We start from the raw sequence: 9,112 nt of genomic DNA on the forward strand, positions 1-9,112 counted from the left end.
CCTGACTAACAGAAATCCTTCTGATATCATTCCACACTGACAGTATATTCCTTTCTTATCTTTTTGAAGGAGAGGTAAGAAATGGGGAGTGAGAGGTGTAGGGGTAGCATAAACTGGTGACAGAGTGCAGTCTGGTCTCTGCTTCTGCGGTCTTAATATTCTTCATACATATACAGAGCACCCATTAATAAATAATTTAAAATACCAAAGGGCATTAACAGGCACAAAAAAATACAAATAACATAGACACTTGAAAAACTATCTCTATTAGTTACATAAATAAAAATGAAAATAAGAATGGAATATCATTGTCAACTTACCTAATTGATAAAAAAATTCATTCTATTAAGATGCAGTTCAACTATTATAAAGTTCACCCTTCTAAAGTGTACAATTCAGTAGATTTTGGTATATTCATAGAATTGTGCCACTGTCACTACTATCAAATTCCACGCCATTTGTTAGTCCCCCTAAAGCGCCCCTTACTGGTTAGATGTCACTCCTTATGACTTCCAGTCCTTGCAACCATTAAGATAATTTCTCTCTCTTATGGGTTTGCCTGTTTTAGATATTCCGTATAATTGAAATTATATGGAAGAAGTCTTTTGTGTCTGACTTCTTTCATTTACTGTAATACTTCCCAGTTTCATCCATGATGTAGCAGATACTTCATTCCTTTTTTTAGTCAAATAATATTCCATTGTATGCATGCATTAAATTTCCTATTGCTATTGTGACAAATTGTCACAAGTTTCATAGCTTAATACAACGCAAATTTATTATCCTATATTTCTGCAGCTTAGAAATCTGAAACAGGTATCACTGGGCTAAAACCAGAGGGTTCACAGAGCTCCATTTGTTTTTGTAGGCTCTAAGGGGGAACCCCTTTCCTTTTTCCAGTTTCCAGAGACCATCTGCTTTTCTTGGCTTATTGCTCCCTTTCTCCTTCTTCAATGACAGCATTAGTGGATCAAACACTTGTCCTGGCAAGATTGATGCCTCTTGTAATCAAACCTTTCTCTTCTGCCCTGCTGCACAACTTTGAGGGGCTTTTGTAATAACTTTAGCCCATGCGGCCAATTTCTTCATCTCAAGATCCTTAATAACATCTGCACTGTCCCTTTTGCCACAGTGCCACAGTGGCAAGTAGCATACACATTTCAGGATGTGAATGTCTTTGGGGAGCTATTCTGCCTGCCGCATGAATATGCCACATTTTGTTTAAGCATTCATTAGTTGATAGGCATTTGGGTTATTTCTACTTTAAGACTATTATGAGTAATGTTGCTACAAATATTTCTGTGTAAGTTTTAGTGTGGATTTTTATTTTCATTCTTTTCAGTATATACCTAGAAGTGCTGGGACACATGGTAGCTCTATGTTTAATTTTTTTTAAGTATACAATTGAACCATTTTTAGTATACTCACAAAGTTGTTAGTAAAAAGGAAATCATCATTGCTATCTAATTCAAGAAAATTTTCATCATTCCAAAAAGAAACCCCACACCTATTAGCAGCCTTTTCCAATTTTCCCCTTCTGGCAACCTCTGGCAACCACTAATTTGCTTTGACTCACTGGATTTGTATATCCTAGACATTTCGCATATACAAAATCACATACTATGTGACCTTCATGTCCAGCTTTTTCCACTTAGTATAATATTCTTATGGTTCATCTTTGTTGTAGCATGCATCAATACCTCATTCCTTCTTAGGGCTAAACTTACTCCACTGTATGAATACATTTTATTTTGTTTATCTATTCTTCAATTGATGAACATTTGAGTTGTTTCTACTTTGACTATTATGAATAATATGCTATAAATGTTTATGCACAAGCTTTCTGTGGACATATATTTTCATTCTATTGGGTATTTATCCAGGAGTGACATTGTTGGCTCATGTGGTAATTCTGTTTAACTTTTTGAGTACCTGTTAAGATATTTTTCCAAAAACAACCCAAATGCCCAAAAAATAGATGACTGGATCAAGAAGATGTGGTACATATACACCATGGAATATTACTCAGCATTCAAAAAAGATAAACACATACAATTTGCAGCAACATGGATGGAGCTGGGATCATGCTCAGCGAAATAAGCCAGAAAGAAAAAGAAAAATACCAGATGGTCTCACTCATAGCAGGAATCTAGAAAACTTAAATAAGGGACCAGGAAAAAGAATAACTATAAGAAAGAAAATATCAAAATCAACAAACAACTATGAACCAGAGACACTATATGGGGAGCGGGGGGCAGGGAAAGGAAGGCTTGCGGTCAAAATAAGGGGGTTGTAATTGTATGGGGAATATAAAAATAAAATTTAAATAAAATTTAAAAAAAAAGATATTTTTCCAAAGAGGCTCTGTGATTTTACATTCCAACCAGCCACGTATTCCAGTTTTTCCACATTCTCATCAACATTTATGACCTATTATTTTTTAATAGCCAGCCTAATGTGTGTGAACTGATATCTCACTATTGTTTTTCATTTCCCTAATGACTGATGTTGGTGAGCATTTTTTCATGTGCTTATTGGCAATTTGCATATCTTCCTTGGAAAAAAGTCAATTCAAATTCTTTGTCCATTTTTCATTGGGCTGTCTTTTTTATTGTTGAGTATTAACAGTTCTTTATATATTCTGGATACAATTCTCTCGCTATTTTCTCCCATTGCATACATTGACTTTTCACTTCCTAATGGTATCATTTGAAGCATAAAAGTTTTTAATTTTGATTAAGTCCAATTTCTCTCTCCCTTTGGCAGTTTGTACTTTGTGTCATATTTTAAAATGATCTGTTTAACCAAGGTCATGATTTACTCATAGGCTTTTTTCTGTGTCTTATGGTTTTAGTTCTTATATTTAAGCCTGTGATACAATTTTAGTTAATTTTTTTATATAGCATGAGGTAGAGATTCAATTTCTTTTTTTTTTTTGAGATTTATTTATTTATACATACAAGAACTGGGGTACAGGCCAAAGGTGTGGGAGGTGAGAGAACTCACCAGAGACAGAGTGGGGAGCAGAACAGGTGGATCTACTGAAATATGCTGCTGAGGGAAGCAGGAGGTAAGACAGGAGAGGTGTGCTGCACCATGTGGGCTAGCTCCCTGGCCAGGATTGAACTCATGCTGCAGTGGCTGGCAACATCTTTATAGTGCTAAGATTTTAACCCCTGCGCCACCAGGAGACCCCTCAGCTTATTCTCTTGTATGTGGATACATAAGTTTCACCATTTAAGACTATTCATATTGAATTATCTTGGCACCCTTAGGACTCAAGTATGATTACCCCATGCCAGTTCATTACTTGAAAATAAACTGAAAAAAATTTAAAAAGACAATATCTAGTTTAGGCAAGGGTAAGAAGAAGTTTGATACTGTGCTAACAGGAGTATAAATGAAGTATAGGCTCTGAAAGGCAATTTGTCATGCATATCTAAGTATGAAATGTATACGCTGTACTCTAATCAAGAACTGTACTTTTAGGATTTTTTTTAAGGAGATGCTTCTACAAAGATGATTTGTATAGTGATGCACAACTAACTAGAAGAAACCTAAATGTCTACCGATAGAAGGCAAAGTGAATAAATTATACTATATCCATAAAATGAATATGATACTGCCTTTAAAAATGATGAATTAGGGGCCTCCCCTGGTGGCGCAGTGGTTGAGCGCTGGGCTGCGAAGCTGCAGGTAGCCCCCAAAGCCCCCTTAGCCCCTGCAGCCCCCGCAGCCCCTACAGCGCCGGTTTGATCCCCGGCCGCTGGCGAGGGTCCCACATGGCACGCAGACCTCTCCTGCCGTGCCCACTGCTCCCCTCAGCAGTGTGCTTCTGTCCTTCTGCCTGTTTTGCTCCCCGCTCTGGCTCTGGTGAATTCTCTTACCCTCTCGCGCTTCTGACTGTACCCAGTACTTGTATAAATAAATAAATCTTTTTTTTTTTAAATGATGAATTAGGGGCCTCCCCGGTGGTGAAGCGGGTTGAGCGCAGTGCTGTGAAGCTGCCCACAGCCTCTGAAGTGCGGGTTCAATTCCGGGCCGGCCAGGGAGAAATCCACATGGTATGGCAGACCTCTCCTGCCTCCCCCGCTGCTCCCCTCAGCAGTGTCTTCAGTCCGTCTGTCTGTTCTGCTCCCCACTCTGTCTCTGGTGAATTCTCTTACCCTCCCACACCTCCGACCTGTACCCCAGTTTTTGTATAAATAAAATCATTTAAAAAATGAATTAGAGGGCCTCCCTGGTGGCTCAGTGGGTTGAGCCCAGTGCTGTGGAGCTGTCTGCAGTGTGGGTTCGATTCCCGGCCGGCCAGCGAGATTCCCACATGGCGTGGCAGATCTCTCCTGTCTCGCCTGCTGCTCCCCTCAGCAGCGTATTTTGGTCGGCTGCTGGTTCTGCTCCTCGCTTTGTCTCTGGTAAATCCTCTCACCCTACTGTAGCTCTGGCCTGTACCCCAGCTCTTGCATAAAAATAAATAAACCTTTAAAAAAATGAATTAGAACTATTTATTGACTTGGAGCAATCTCTATAACCTACTGCTAAGTAAAAAATAAAAACACATACAAAGCACCACATTTAGTGGGATTCCATACACATATATGCATTGACAGTTAATAGAGATAGCTCAGAAAATAGCCACAAAAATGTTAACAGTGATTGCCTCTAGATGGGATTTTGGCTGGTTTTTATCTTCTTTATGCTTTTTTGCATTACATGAATTTGCTACATGAATATGTATTGTCTTTATAGTCAGAAAAAGAAAAGCTGTTTTCATTTTGAAGAAGAATGTCCTCAAGGAAGGTATATTGCAGAAGACTGTTCAATGGGATGGAAATAAGTTCATAATATACTATTAACTGAAAAAAAAAAAAACCAACTGGTTATAGCATCATCCATTTTTGAAAAAAAATTTAAATGCAATATAGAAAGTATTTCCTAGGTACAATGACCCTTTTTTCACTACCAACTATTTCTGAAATAAGGATGTCTCTTATAATCAATATGAATATTTAAAGTAGTGGGTTCCTCCTCCTTACCTCCCTGAAAAGCTGTTACAGAGATGATGCTTCTGGCAATCTGAGACTTGAGAAAGTGCCATATGTGTGGAGGAATAGAATGTGAGCAGTGCTTAGCCCTGAACTGAGCTTTTTCTTTTCTTCTTTTTGTTAAGTATAGTTCCTAAGTTTTCTATAGTACATACATACATGAAACAAGGAAATCAGACAACCCGACTGTCCTGCTTTTCAAGGAAGAAGTAGAGTATGAGAGTATTTGAAACTTTCAGCCTTTACCAAAGAGACTAGCAAATCTACCTTGGGTAGCGTCAAAGTCTAGAGGGAGGGGGGACTACCTTGCACGTCTACAGAGGGCTTGCTGGCTGGCCAGAAGCTGGCAAAGCAAACTCAAAAGCAGATGGTAGAGGTCAGTTAGCAGGAGCTGGTCTCCTAGATGAGTCTAAGTTCTGTGTGGATAAGGTAAATCCTGGGAGATAGGAGAGAGTCCAGATGGTGGGAATTATGGGGCCACCGAGATATTTTCCAATCTATCCCAGGAGTCTGTTTCTAGTTCCTCAAGAGAGACCAAGGACTGCACAAAACAGACAACAAATGCATTCCTTTTGAGAGTCAAAAACATATTGGTTTGAGGGTGAGCCCTCCTCCCCTCCGCCAAAGGGCAGGATAATTATTGGAGATGAAGGACATGGAGCAGAGGTGGCGAACTGATAGCCACGCAGAGGCTACGCAGAACCATGCAGATAGCCATGAGGAGGCCAGGAAGCTCCAGCCTCTGCTTAGGACAGGGAGGGATTTGGGCTGTAGCGCCTGAGGCCAGGCCTGCGCCAAATAGGAGCTTCACCCTATGATTCTACATTTAATCTTCGTATCAGTCCTGAGATGAGCAGTGGAGACACAGAGAAGCTGCATGGTTTGTCTAAACGCACATAGCGCGTAAGTGACAGAACAGGGTCTCCACCTCACTAGAAGGACCAGAGGCCTCTAAAATGAGGAAAACATTGAGCAAAGTTAACAACTCATTTGTCATAATGGTACATAAAAAAAATCAAGTTTCAAAAAAAAAAAAACTTCAATCTAATCCAAACATTAAAAAAACACATATAGCACAGGGAAAAAAGCTAAGGACAAATCCCTGAATGATGGATATGGGAGGAATTTTTGTATTTTATTTTCCATGTTTTTCTATTTCACCAATGCACATATAAATCTTCTTTTTTATTTTATTTTATTTTTTTTTAGAGGCATGCTTTTATTTATTTGTTTGCTGGTTTGTTTTTTTGTTTTGTTTTGTTTATACATGCACTGGGTACAGTCAGAAGCGTGGGAGGGTGAGAGAACTCACCAGAGCCAGAGCGGGGAGCAGAGAAGGCAGAAGGACTGGAGTACACTGCTGAGGGGAGCAGCGGGCGGCAGGAGAGGTCTGCGCGCCATGTGGGACCCTCCTCTGGTGGCCGGGGAGCAGCCGGGGATCGAACCGGCGCCGCAGAGGCCGCGGGCAGCTTCGCAACCCAGCGCTCAACCGCTGTGCCACAGGGGAGGCCCTAAATCTTCTTAAAGAAGAAACAAAGCTTTTTTTTTAAAAAGGCAGTTGTGAGGACTAGTACTTCAAAGTGAGACCTTAATAACAGAGAAATCCCGGCTCTTACTAGGAAGCTATGTGAGTTCCACTTGGCTTCATTGAGCCTGTTTCCTAAACAATAAAAGGGGGATTATAGTCTTGTCCCAGTGAGCTGTTGCCAGGATTAACTGAGGTGCAGTGTACATGAAAGTCCCAAGCATAGTACTTGGCATAAAGATGATGCTGAATAAATATTAATCCTGACTCTTGATAGTCCTTCCTTGCTGCCCCACGGAGGTCTAGCATTGACAGCTGTTTCCAAGAGCAGGGAGGAATCTAGTTCTCTTGGCAGGAGCCCCTTACTGGACCTGCAGCTGCCTACATACCTAACACACCCCTCTTCTGTTTTTACCATCTGCAGACTAATGGGACCTCATTCCTTAATCCATTTTCATCTACTTGCCTCTCCCTCTCCCTTTAATTCAATAAGCACAGGTGCATAAGTAGCGTTTTTGAGTAACATGACATAAGCATAACGTCAAGTTGCAGAGTTCCTCTGTCTTAGAGATGGCCAAGGTTCCTTCCTACTCTCCATTCATAGCTCTAGAAATATTTGTGTGCACCCATAATCTAGTTGAGATTTTAGGTCCTTCAACAACTCCCATATATGGCCTACATGCTACAGCACCATGCTGTAGAAACGTAGAGAGATTCACATATGTAGGAGAGAGGAAGGGAAAACGGGAAGTATTTCATATTTAAAATGTAATGAATTTCTCAAGCAATGTTATATGCACACCTTCTATACTGTCTTTACTCAACAGAAAAGGTGTCCATTCTGCTGAACTCACTTCAAAGCCAGTTAAACCAAAGTCTGGTGGGGCTATTTTCTCTCAGCTTCAGATTTATTAAAGTCTAGTCACAATTCCACAAAGTTTGTGGAAGGCTTGGATCATCTGATAATGTGAGGAATAACCTGCGCTGAGGCAGTAGAATGGGGAGCAGTAGCTCCAAAGAACTACAAACTAGCTCAGATTGTTTTCAGACATTTTGAAGCCTAATATATACACTTTTGATAAACAGGCGTTTTTAAGACTCAAAGGGGTGCCAAAACTGAACATTATTTGATATTCTTATTATGTATTGGCTAAACATTAACATCAACTGAAGTAAACTGAAATTTGCCCATAATTCAGACTCCCTCACAAAGTGTTTTTATTTTTCCTTATTCTTTTCCAGTCTTAGTTCAAACCCATACATGAATGGACACCATAACTGCCGAGTAGATGCAGTTATATGTTCTACTTCTTTTTCTCACACTCAGATGCATACACAGAATGATGCTAAGTACAGCAATATTCAAAACAGGGCACTGTGACAACAGCTCCTTCAGGCCCGTGGACTGACAGTCCAGTGGAAGATGTTGGCAGGCCAGTGAGACACACCCTGTTCTGCCTGTGTTATTTATGCCTCTGGCAGTGAAGCCCCTGACAAAGAAGCATGTCACTGGAACACATGCTCTTTGTTCACAGAGGTGCATGCCAGCACCCGCTGTGTAAGAGGGGACAGTACAGGGTCTGTAGTCACTCCTCCCTCAGCTTCTTGCTTTCTTATTTGCTGCACATCTTGGTTGTTTATTAATTACTTTTAGATTCATCATATAAAACATATTTAAACTGTGAGCTATATATCATGGGGAAAGAGTCCATCATATCCTTGAGTTGGTCACAGAGAGGACAGGGTGTCAGTTCTCCCTTAAGGATCAATACCTTACCCACAGCTACCAGGTGACCACTCCAACACAGAGCTACCATATTCCAGTCTCCTTCAACATTTCCCCATTACCTGCAAGATGGCGCCTACATGCTGACTGGCACACAAGGCCTTCTAAGTTTGTTCCCAATCTGCAGTTCCAAAGCAGACCCCCCATGCTCTGGCTTCATTTCAGTCAAACCGATGGTGTGGCAGAAAAAAAAAAAAAAAAAAGGCAGGCTTGGAAGTCATCTGGATTTAAATCCTAGCTCCACTTCTTGTTAGTCAGGTAGTTTAAGGTTCCTGAGCTGGAAAATGATTAAAATACAACTACTTCACAAAGTTGTCTAAGGATTAAATGAAAAAGAACATATCAAGCCCTAAAAGTGGGTGCTCAATCATTGCTTGTTAGCTTTTGGAACCGATTTGTTAGTTTTTTCTAAAAGCCTTTATCTCATGGTCCTGTAGCTCTCATAACCTTGTAATTAGGCCTTACATGACCTCCTGAAGAGCACTCTCCATTTCCCTCATCACAGAGATGTCTACCAAGACCAACACTTTGAATACAACTCAGGAAACAACATACTACAATAGAAAGTTTTTGCCTTTTCCCATGAGCCTTCTGAAACTTTTCTGGCTTTGAATTCTTAACTCATTAGCTATTTTAAAAATTGATGTAAGTGGTTTGTTTATCACTAAATGAACTGAGATAAAAAGGGAAGGGGTGGTCTTAACGTCAAGAAAACCTTAGGTGAATACATAGACGCTTTTCTCTTTTTATAATATG

This window comes from Talpa europaea, assembly GCF_964194135.1.
Source record: "Talpa europaea genome assembly, chromosome: 7".
In the NCBI taxonomy this organism is placed as follows: Eukaryota; Metazoa; Chordata; class Mammalia; order Eulipotyphla; family Talpidae; genus Talpa; species Talpa europaea.